At 40.7% G+C, this 11,873-nt stretch overlaps 1 long non-coding RNA gene across 1 annotated transcript; it reads left to right on the top strand.

Annotated features, from left to right (window-relative positions):
- Nucleotides 1-7,219: 7,219 nt before the first annotated feature.
- Nucleotides 7,220-9,918, top strand: LOC136758228 (uncharacterized). Its single transcript, XR_010819923.1, has 2 exons — nt 7,220-7,324; nt 9,411-9,918. It is a non-coding gene; the product is annotated as an uncharacterized LOC136758228 (long non-coding RNA).
- Nucleotides 9,919-11,873: the final 1,955 nt, after the last annotated feature.

The following is an 11,873-nucleotide window of genomic DNA, read 5'->3' as shown; positions in this document are numbered from 1 at the left end:
GCCCGGGTCGGAAGGGCATTGGTCAGAGAAGACACCAAGAGGCCAGTGACACTCTGAAACACCTACAGTGTTGAGATGGGAGAAACTGTTCACGGATCAACAATAGTTCAGGTGCTCCACAAATGTGCTCTGTATGGAAGACTGACCAGACATTTGTGAAAGAAAACAAGCCCAGACTTGAATCTGATTGAGAATCTGTGGGAAGACTAGAAGATTGCTGTCCACCAATGATCCCCAAATTGACAGAGCTGGAACGATTGTGCATGGCAGACAGGCATGCTCCATTCATGGGAAACACGCAGAGACAGAGAGAGGAGTCTGGGTTCAAATCCCCCCCAGAATTCAATATCTGTTATTTCATAACATCAGATGTTTGACATACTGGCACGACGCTACAATGCTGACATTCAAGATCTTTTCAGCGTCTGTTTTACAGCAGATCCACATAGATATTATGTAACTAGACTCTTTATTTTTTTAAGCTTTCATTTTTGTTGTTTTACAGGTTTGGATTTAAACATAAGAGCAGTCTGTTTAATGGAGATGAATTCAATAGCTCTGTAGCTTGAATAAACTCTTCATTCGTATTGATTAAGGTTCCTAGAAAACAGCGAGATCCTGTTCAGATGTTAATAAAGTGACAGAGGCCATTTTGGGCCACTGCCTGTGTCTCCAATTCCAGGTACAGGCAGTCAAACAGATCTTGTTTTTGCTGTGCTGCAAAAAACAAATAACTAAGAAATAAGTCACCTCTCTTTGCTATCAGTAGAGGACTGCATGCATGAGAAAAGCAACACAGACTGCTTCATGATGGTGGATCACAGTTTCAGAGGTAGGTAGACTGGCCACAAATAAGAATCAACGCTGGCTTCACTGTTGCTTTTACAATCTACACTGACGAAGCTTTGATTCTGCAGGAAGAAAAATAACACGAGTGCACAGTTCTGTGTGTCAAACCCTGTTCTGGGGAGAGTCCAGTACAGCGATGTCCTTTAACAACACGAAGGTAATCATCCGACGGCAACATCTAGCTTTGAGAAGCTGCTCTGAGACAAGGTGTGTCATGAATGCTTAGCTCTAGCTTAAAGTATTGTTGGAACTTAAGTAGATGCATGTTTTTGTGTGTGTGTGTGTGTGTGCGTGTGTGTGTGTGTGTGTGCGTGTGTGTGTGTGTGTGTGTGTGATGGCAGGCTGAGCGCCGGGTGGAGTGCGTCCACAGAGGAGGCATAACAGTTCACAAATGGCTGCGTTCAATCTTTCACCACCAAAGGAAATCTCATTCTTTTCAAGTCCCAGTGTTTAATAATATATACTGTGTGCCTCTTGTGTTTCCAAGAGCATCTACAGAGAGCCCCACTGAGCGGCGTCCTGGAGACGGACAACCTCATTTGCACTTCCAGTCTATGCAAAATGTTCCGTCATTAACGGTTTCCCTACGGGCCCGAGAGTATCTTCGGTGCTTTAGAGATCTGCTCCCAGTCGACGGTGGGGTTTTCCATCAGTCTGTTTCATTCCCTGTCTGCAACTCCCCACCGACGAATGCGATCTCAACCGTATAAATCAAGGTGGGTTATTTTTAATAGAACGCAGCCTTTTATTTGGCACTGAAGTTCCATCAGGAGAAACTGGGGAAAATCCTCAAATCAAATCTAACTGCTCTCCCCGTTTAATAATGTAGAACATAATCATTTTTAAGCAAGTTTAATGAAGAGCTGCAGGATATTTCGGGCGTGTAATGAATTTTATGGGGGAAAGAACAGCAAGCACTTGTGCACCTCAAAATGCATTAAGATAATAGCCTGCAAAAAACACGTCGCTTTAAATCTCACGCAAAGGTCTGACACATCTTCAGAACCTTTTCTTTTTGCATAAAAATAATAGTTCTAACAATATTTGAAATGTACGGAAACTGGATTTGAAAATGAAATGCATATTTCACCAAAACTGTAGTGTTAAAAAACCTCTTGGAAATTCTTATAAATGTGCAAAGTTGAAAATTAGTTTCCACTAATGCTGAAGAATTATTTCCCCTATTTAACACAAAAGGCGAAAAGATATTTGTCAGTTGCTACCAATTCTGTAGATGTGTTTCCCCTTAAGGTCACGTTTTTACAGAACAATCTCCGACAGAAGACAGAACAACCAATGTAACTAACAGATGAGATGTTTTCTTTCATGAAACGAAGTGACACATAAAATGAAACACCTGCCCTATTATTATTGTGTTATGTGTCAAATATATACATTACAGCATGGATCTAATGAATTCAGTATTTTATATAGATTCCCTGGGGAATGTCCTCAGTTCTGTTGTGGTTGTTTGTTTGTTTTTTTACTCTTTGGTTGGCAATTAAAATATTTAAATTACTTACACAATTTAACAAATAATACTCAGTAAGACGTATTATTATTAAAAGGATGTTGACCCTTTAAATTAATGTCCATGGCTCCTGCCGCTTAATCAAAGCATCAATGTTCCTTAATAATAATACATTTTGAGATGATTAAAGGAATCATTAGAACATAAGAACACAAGAGAGTGTCCAATCGAGAGGAGCCCATTCACCCCATCGTGCTCGTTTGGTGTCCATTAATAACTAAGTGATCCAAGGATACTATCCAGTCTTTTATTATTAGATTATTAATCAGTGAGTGGTTTAATTAAGCACACTACCTGGCCACCCTGCCTTGAAGTGCAGCCATAGAAAGAAAGTCACATAAAATGCAGGGTCAACAATTTGACACTTTCTGGGAGGAATAGAACAACTATATTATTACTATATTATTTTAGTGAATCTGTATTTCAGCTTGGGTCACTTTCAATTTAAAACCCATATTTAAGACCATAAGAAAACATTTAGAAACCATCTTACTCATCTTGTAGCCTCATCTATCTGTTGTCAGGTAGCTGATCAGCTGATCACATCAGTGCTTCTCAATCCTGCTCCTTGAGGACCCCCTACCCAATTAATTGAGAGCTCGGTGGAAAAAAAAAACAGCAGGGTTTTCCAGGACCAGGACTGAGAACCCCTGGATCCCATCCAGCTGCGCTATGGAGAAAGCCCTTTGTGTAAGAACGTGCTTCCTAATTTCAGTCTTAAAATGTATATTTAAAAAAGTAAAAGATACACATACATAAAGAAAACATCAGAAAAGTATGTTAAGATTTACTTATGCATGAAAAGAGTAATGGCAAGTATATTCAAAGCCTTTCAAGCTAATGGATATGAATGTGCTTGCAGTAATTATTTTAACTACCTCTATAAATCAGATAAATTGCTTTGTTTTAACTCTTTTCCACAAAACCCATTGTCAGGAACACAAATACACAGATATTCCTGAATGACTGCACAAAGCCAAAACGATACATAATCGGCGAAATTAAAAACACATTAAAAATGACTTTCCTGTGAGAGTGAGTGAACTCAAAAGCCCCGCCTTCAAGCTGGACTGTCTTGGTTGTAAAGCTGGAAAACAAGGCACGGTGATCGATTGATAGGTGAGGCTTTCTCTGGGTTCTCAACACCAGCTGGGTTTCAGTTTGTGTTGTTTTGTGGTGACAAGTCTCTATCATTTCTGATATCAAATTACTGGAAGCTGCACATAAATCCAAACACTCCCAGCACTGGCTTCATGAACACAGCAGTCAGCATGCAGGGAGGTATTACATGTAAAGTGCCTCACGGTTTATTAATACAGTGCGGTCGAGAGCTGATGCAGGGGGTAAGGTGAGTCTCTCCTCGATGCCTCGAGAGATATGGTAATTATAGCAGGCTCAAAAGGGCCTGATAATAAAGTTGCAGGCAAATTAATACTTCCTATTAAGTGGTCATCAATGCAAGGCCGGAGATGAGTCATGAGAAGGGACAAAAGGATATCTGCACAAAAGGGGATATATTTTTAAACAGCCACTTCCTTTCAGATGCTCGGTTCACAAACTCAATATCTAATTTATTTGAAATGCTGCCCTGAAGAAATGACTTAAAAACATTGGCTGGCGTGCTGTTAAAATGATATTAAATGAACAAGGAGTTTATAAATATACTGTGTACACTATTATGGTTGGATGAAGAAGTAATCTCGAAGACTTATTTTATTTAAAACAATTGCACTTCTGGAAGCGGGTTAATCCTTTAATCCTTTACCTACTGAAAGCCGATTACCAGCGAGCTCCGAAGTTTCACAGATGGGCTCACAGAGTGTTATACACAGATATACGCTTAAAGTTTTTTGGAGAGCAAAGGGGTAGAACAGAGAAGGACAACAACGAGGCAGACATTTTAGTCTGAGGTGGAAAATCATTTGGCACATTTATTGAACAAAAAGAATAACAATCATTTTATGCCAATATATGTAAAGATACAGGTTTTATTGTCAGCTGTGTCAAGGTCTTTTATTCTTTCTCTGTCTTGCTTAGTCCAGAGCAAGATCTTAATTTCCGTTTTGTAAGCATACATATCAGTCATTGAATTTATATTTACTCACCTGTATGGTTATTTGTCATTGAATTTAGTCTTAAGCTTTTCTTTTTGCAACCCTATCAGTGAAATATCGTCACAATATGCATCAGGCACATGCTTCTACAGTAACACAACAATACGGACGACAATATTGTCATCCACAGTCCGGACATATTTATTTTACTACCTGCTCCTCGATGCTTCCGTGTGCAGAGCAGTCGATGCATTTGTGCGCGAGAGATTTGATTTCTAATTCATGGCTTTTGTTTTCTCTCTTTGGAAAGATATCAACGTCTGTTTCGGATACAAACCTAAGTTCACCCCCCGCCCCACACGCCAAGGAAGGAGATACATTAGATCTCCATTTGTAGCCTCGACTGCTCTTTGATGTAACAGATGAAGTCGGGCCACTGATCCGGAGAGACAAGGGTTGCCAGAGTCACTCTCTCCTGCTCTTCTTGGAGTGCAATCTAAGCCGGGGTCAGTTGGCGGAGGTGAAATCTGCCTTTGATGCATTTTCCCCCGTTGATGAAATAGATCAACCAGGACTAAATCCAGTGACCCCCCCACTAGCCTGACTCTTTCTTCTCACAGTGTGAGTCGAAACCGAACGGCAGCGATTCCACATGAGCTTTATATATTATTTATTTTGGAACAGTTTTAGAACAGGTACTCACATAAAGTTCACGTGTTTAAGACCTACATTTAGTTTCCCCCAAGGTTATATTAATGGCCAACTGTATTATTTTGTCCCCTCTGCAATCTCCAAAGAACAAAACTTTAACGTGAACACTGTGTAAACTTATATAGATGTTTTGGGAAGTATTTTGCTTTGCTATCTGTTTGTTCAAGCTGACAGTGCCCTGTTTATACTGTTGGAAACTGGCAGCCCCACTCAGCCACATGGCAAATACCCCTGTGTTTCAGCAGAACTTTATTAAAAGATATTGATTACAGGTAAGTTTGCTTGACCATTTTTGTTTGTTTGTTTGTTTTTAATTATCCCCCTAGTCTAGCTGTCAGTGAGCCAGCATTTTCTGTTTTGGGAAAAGCATCAACATCTTCGTTCGATGCTCTTAAACCCTCGTCACCCCACTTTCCTTCCTAAAGTGACTTCAGCGAATCAATTACCAGATACAAGGAGATGGGATCACTCCACCCGCCAGTGAACAACAGCAGTTATTTGAAGGACAGTACCCTTGTGAAGAAAGCTGCCTCAATCCCACCCAATCCCAGCAGCACCAATTCATGTCTTGGCCCTGGGACTCCACTTTCCTCCACCTGTCGCATCCTACACTCACACCCGAGACGAGCCACTTGGGAGACACATGAGGTGTAGAGTCTTGTTGACTGTTTTAGTTAACGGTCTAACATGCTTTTCAGTCAATTGCTGGTGATGGAGCAAATGGTGGCTAATACCCTCTGACAACAAAACACAGCCCAGTATGAAGAGGTTTTGATTGCACAGAATATCCCGGCTTTGCCTCTTCTCCACTGTCGTGAGCAGATGTCGAAATTCTTTGTTTTCTTATCTATTTATCGTCGTAAGAGTTTATGAAGAATGTACTGATGGCACGAACAGCACAGCTAAGGACCCACAGGGAGGTCTAATGCAGCTCTGATTAAAAACACAGAGCCCACAGACACCCAGTAACACAAAGCAGCCCTGGCTGATTTATGGCAGCCGTGCAAATCCAGCGTCAGTCCTTACGGATTCCCAGACTCAAACCAGATTAAGCAGACTACACTGCTCTCAGAAATCATGCTTTAACCGGTGGAGATGCACAGGAGCCCGATGGATGAGAGGGAAGGACATCTCGCTGCTGAACCTCCAGTCTAACCAGGAGGATTGATGTTTATTGGGCACCCTCCAATGTTTCCCATTGGCGAGTGGCCTCCTTTATTTATCACCTGGTAAAGAGCGAGCACCGCGGTGTCACTGAGAACAGGAGGACGATGGCGTCCATCTGGCCTGGTGGAGCTGCTGGGCAGACTGGGCTAATGTAGCGTGCTCCTAATCCTCCATTAGCCAGTGTATTCCCTTATCAGCTCTGGAGTCTGCGCTGCCAACTGGCCCGGTCCCGGCAGAAAATCGTTTTGAAGCAACAAATATTTGGAGGAGACTGAGTCACCCTGCTCAGCTAAGCCCCCAGCAGCTGTGGAGTCTGCATCGACTGTGAGTGAAGACCAGTGTTGAGCCTCCTGGATCCCAGAAACGTCTGAAGGGTTAGCATCCATTTCCAAACAGGCTTGTGAATAACTTCAGGGTGTCTTTCTCCTTAAAATGAAGAGCAGAGACAAAGAAAGGTGATTTATTGTTCCAGAGCAAACCTGGCTCACTGTCTTCTGCAAAGTACTGATTTGTTAAAATATATAATAGCACTTGATGATCAAGTTTTAAGAACAAGAACATTTTGTTTTTCTTTTTGGAGGGAAGCACATCTTGCACTGCAGTCCAGCATATTTGCAAAGTCTTGTTTTTGAAGGGCTGTTGAGAACAAATCCACATTTTTAAATCATTATCTAGCCAAGAGGCTCCTGCAACCACAAGAAAGTATATACACAAGATACAAATATCAACAGAAAACACCCGTGCGTTCATAGCGAGAGACACTCTACAGCGTAACAAAAAAACAATATTAGTGAGTACAGACTGTGCAGATGGCCATCACTAGATTAACCTTATGACCAAAAGCATCCGCAGATAAGAAGCTATTATCTATGTGGTGTTAACTTGTGTTGCAATCCATTCCAGTCGCACACGGAGATGAGATACGACCGGGAACAGTGGAGACTCCAGGAATATTCAATTTACTTGATCTTAAATTATAAGGTGAAGAGGAGGACTGCAATAAATTATATATGTAAGTTGAGGCTTTCCTAGCCAAGGCTTTGTAAATTAATGTATACCCTTGAGCCTCCTGAATATGGATTGATTTAGTACAAATTATATACAGTGTATAAGTATGTTAGTTTGTTAAATGTCTTGCCTTGAACACAGTAGTCTGGTATATTTAATTACATAAAATAATAATAATAATGAAAGAATGCACAAATTAAATTATATTGACATATTGACCCTTTTTAAACACGTTAGAAATGTATCACAAGTCTTACATTTTTCATGAATTGATCAATGCAAGTGCGATACATTGTGTTGCAGTTCTTCAAGACGTTTTATAAAGCGTCACAATGTAATATAATATGTTACTGACACGGTGCAGGCAGTGCAGGAAATCCTGACACTGGAGTGAAAAGGATGACAGGTTATTGCACGTTCCCTGACCTGTCTCTTCCCCCGCGAGTGATCGACAGGATTTTAACCACAAGTATGTTGAGTCGACTTCTTGTGGTTTGGACTCAAAGGTGGTTATAAAAAAGAAAACTCAGAAATAAAAGGGGAAAAAAAACCAAACACTAGATTTTCAACACTGAATATATTAAATGGGTAGTCAGTTGTGTGGTCTACATTGCCAGGAGTTTTTAAACCTGATGGTATTTCTGGTAACAGATTATACTTAAAAGGGAAAAACATTGCACTTTTTTGTTTTTGTTTAAGTTTGTAGCATAGAAATGTTTCTAAATGTCAAATGAAAATTATTTTATCAGCTTTTTTAAACGCACACATACCAAAGGAGTTTTTAAAATATAAGCGCAAGAATAATTGAGTACCTGATTCTGGTGAATGTGTTTAAAGTGATAATATTTTCTCTTTTCTTTTTCCTCCCACTGGGTTGCACTGAGGCTTTCAAATAATGTCAATATGTTTACGTCTCTTCGTTTATTTTTGAAGTTAAATATTCAGAAATCACCACGCATCGTTTCCAGAGAACTCTTTGAAACAGCTCAGTGTTTAAAACAGAGGGATCTTCACAGGTTTGTCTCTGGAAAATGTGCCTGAATTTGATATATTTATATTCCAAGCAGCACCAAAGTGCAAGGTCAGGCAGAGGGGAATTCACAATATTGTCTCATAAAAAGTCCAGTAAAACTGCCTTTGTTGATAACATGATGGCTCAATTTAGTTTATACCTTCTGCTTTTAAAGAGAAAAATAAATAGGATTCATAATAACCTTCTGTTTCTCTCTATCTCCTTGTTTTTGATTAACTCAGCGGTACACTTTCTCAGCTCCCGGTGTTTAATTATGGAAAGTGTGTATTGTCATCCATCGTCATTATAAACCAAAGCCCACAAATGATAAACATGTTTTGTTTTTTCACGGGCGCATCCTTAACACGCACTAGCGCTGAATTGAACTTTCATACGGGGGCCTGTTGTGCAAAATGTAATTAAAAAACAAACAAACAAACCAAATTCACAATGTATATCGCATTAGCTGTGTACGGCATGTTTTATAGCAGGCAGCTGTGAAGTGCAGAGCAGGGGAAAACACAACACATCCATTGTGACGTCAAAAGGTCTTTGACTGACTAATACGGACCATGGCGTAAAGCTTCAGGTCAAAATAGCGAATTTACCTTGTGCACATTTGTGTACATTTGCAAACATCAAGAACCGAAAAAAGACCAAATGAATCCTTATCGAGGCAAGATTAAACTAGTCTGGGCTACTGACTCTTGTGGTCAGGATGTTAAAAATTAGAAAATCTATTTATTGCGCACAATCATGTACTATGTTTTGTGTGTGTTATTCAACCTTAGGCTTTAGTGATCTCTGTCTACACCCTGAGGCAAGCACTGGAGTAGCAAATTCACTCTGGTTGACCTTGTTGCTTCAGCAGTTTATCCATTCAGGGGCAGATTAAATAATTACAACACAATTGTGTTGCTGATTCACGTGCCGCGGACGCCGTCGAGTTGAGTTTGAAGAAGAGACGTATCAGTTGCAATTATGTCTAAGCGTTTATGGCGGTGCAGTACAGTAGCAGACAGAAGATAGAAGCTGCTTATAGAATTTGTGTCCTTTTGTCTTTAATTTATCGTGACAGGAGCTCATCGCTTTGAAGACCCAAGAGTGGCAGTGCTAAGATCCGCAGATTAATGCGCTCCTCGTTCCAATTTTTTTGGCGCCCCGGCCCGGAATTACGAGGAGCGCGGATAACTCCGAGGAACCCTGAGAAGTCCTTCACAACCCAAGAGACCTGCCACGGAGGATGGTGTGTGGATAAGCATACTGAGAGGGGGCCGACCTTGAGTCAGACAGTGTCCTTCCTTCACACCACGGTTGCTAAAGAGGTCTCCTTTTATGAAGGGATCTGCCAGAACCACAGAGCTCTCTGTAACATAATGATTCGTCTGTTTAAGGAAAGTCTGGGCCTCACAGTTTATAAAGCTGTACTAGTCCTGAATCCAGCAGGATCTGTAGGTCACTCCTGGAAACATTTCATTCTGATCATTTAAACAGGTGTTTTGCTTCCTCCTTCTTTTTGTGTCTTTACGATTCTCCTGCTGTCTTCTATTTGTTTTTAACTCAATAAAAAGGGACAAAGGACTAGACCAAGGGCATGCCAGGTTTTTCAAGACATGAATGCATATTGATGATCAAGTACAACCTGCTAGCATGACATCTGGCAACAGGTGGTTGGATGTCCCTGGGGTAAACTAATGGTGCTAGCCTCACGCATTAGGTACTGCAAGTGTTTTACATCTCTGTGTTGTAGTAGTGAAGTACACAGTGCAGTAAAATAGCATAGTTACTGCAGCACACCGCAGTAGTGGGATTCTGTGTGCAGTAACAGACTACGACTCACGATGACTGATTGAATAATGGAAACCTGCCCACAACAGCCGACAGATTGCCTGCTTGTGATATCTCAGGTTAAAAACTTCTGGTATTGATCACATGCCATACAACCATTAGCTTCAGGCTAGTTCCCTTCCTGAACTGTATTTGCCAAGGCTCATTTGCACAGTTTTTTATCTGAAGAAAGATGTGTGAGTTATTGAAGCAGTAATAATCTTCAATCACACATCTTCAGGACTGCGTTCAGCCTGTGCAGAAGATATAGTAAATTCATCTAGTGTTTGGTCATCTTAATTGCAAGAGACACTTTCAAACAGGGCTGACAAAGTCGCCTCGTCTTCTTCTGCTCCTTCTCCTTATCATCGGCATTAATAGAGTGATTTACATATCGCTCTGGGAAAGTGCTCGGTGTTTAAAATCCAATTACAATTTACAGTGCTACGGAGTCAATTAAGAAAAAAACAAATCAACAACAACAATGAAAACACAAACAAACAAACAAAAAACAATCACTTGCTTATTTGTCTCAATAAAGTCTAACAGTCACAGATGAGCCCCGTAGAATATGTTTAGATTTGCAAGCTGTTCGACACCAGAAAGGTACCGGCGGCGGCGAGAGAGAAACGATTCAATTAAATAAGTAGAAATGTGCAACTGTCTCCGAATGATTAGCAAATTTGCCTTAAACTCTTCAAGATTACGGGAGTGTGTTAGAAGATTACCCAAAACACATCTGAGGTATACTGAGATAACAGATCTCTTTTTAATTTCTTATTTTTATACTTTCTACGGCACATGCTATCAGTTTGCTTATCTGGAAGATCCTCAGATTAACACAGGTTGGTTTTCTCATCAGTCCCATGGTGCAACATCCAGGAAATGATTCAAACCTCCTTTTCCTTGATCAGAGTAAACAAAGTTAATTGGCCACACACTGAGGGTAGGTTGTTCTGAAAAGGACAGCGGATTTACGTGGTTTGTCATTTGGCACAACACAACAGAATAAAAGAGCTGAAGCAAAGGATTTCATTGCCACAATCAGAAGGACATGTCAATGAGGAAGGATGGGGAGCCTCTCACTGGTCCTCTGGGTTGACACTGGCTTTCTGTTCTAATCCTATTGTCGTTTTTAAATATAATACTATCTATGATTAAATAGCGCCGGCTGCCTTGTCACGCTCAAAGAACCGGCTGCCAAAAAATGTGCCCATCAGCTGAGTACAGAGCTGTGTGGTGCCGCATATGAAGTGCTAGCCTCTGCCAAGTGATTCAAATTGGGCTCTCTGATGGGCGGGCTGATTCGATTTAGCTGTATAGTCTGAGATATCACTTCAGTCATGAAGGATGAGAATAAAAGCTAATAGTGAAAACCTCAAGCTGCACCTGAAACGCGAGGAGAAGCTGAACACTATCAGGCTGCTTAGTATATAAGGGATTGTTAAAGTGTCCCCTTGTACAGATAAGAGAAATTAAACTACTTCATCCTTGAATGCACCTGTTTAATCTGCAGAACTGTCAATACTCTACGACACCAGCGTCTCAAAGAGTTACATGTTTTTTAAATGGTCAAATGATGTAGATGCGAAGAGTGGTGAAAATCATGTGATGTGAATATCATGCTTTAATATCCGAGGGCTGACCACGTCAAGGACGATATGAACAGCAAGCAGAACTGGGCTTGGAACTAATGAGACATGTTTGTACACCA

The sequence above is a fragment of the Amia ocellicauda genome, chromosome 9 (genome assembly GCF_036373705.1).
Source record: "Amia ocellicauda isolate fAmiCal2 chromosome 9, fAmiCal2.hap1, whole genome shotgun sequence".
Taxonomy (NCBI): Eukaryota; Metazoa; Chordata; class Actinopteri; order Amiiformes; family Amiidae; genus Amia; species Amia ocellicauda.
The sequence above is the reverse complement of the archived record's forward strand: the minus strand, read 5'-3'. Positions and strand labels throughout refer to the sequence as shown.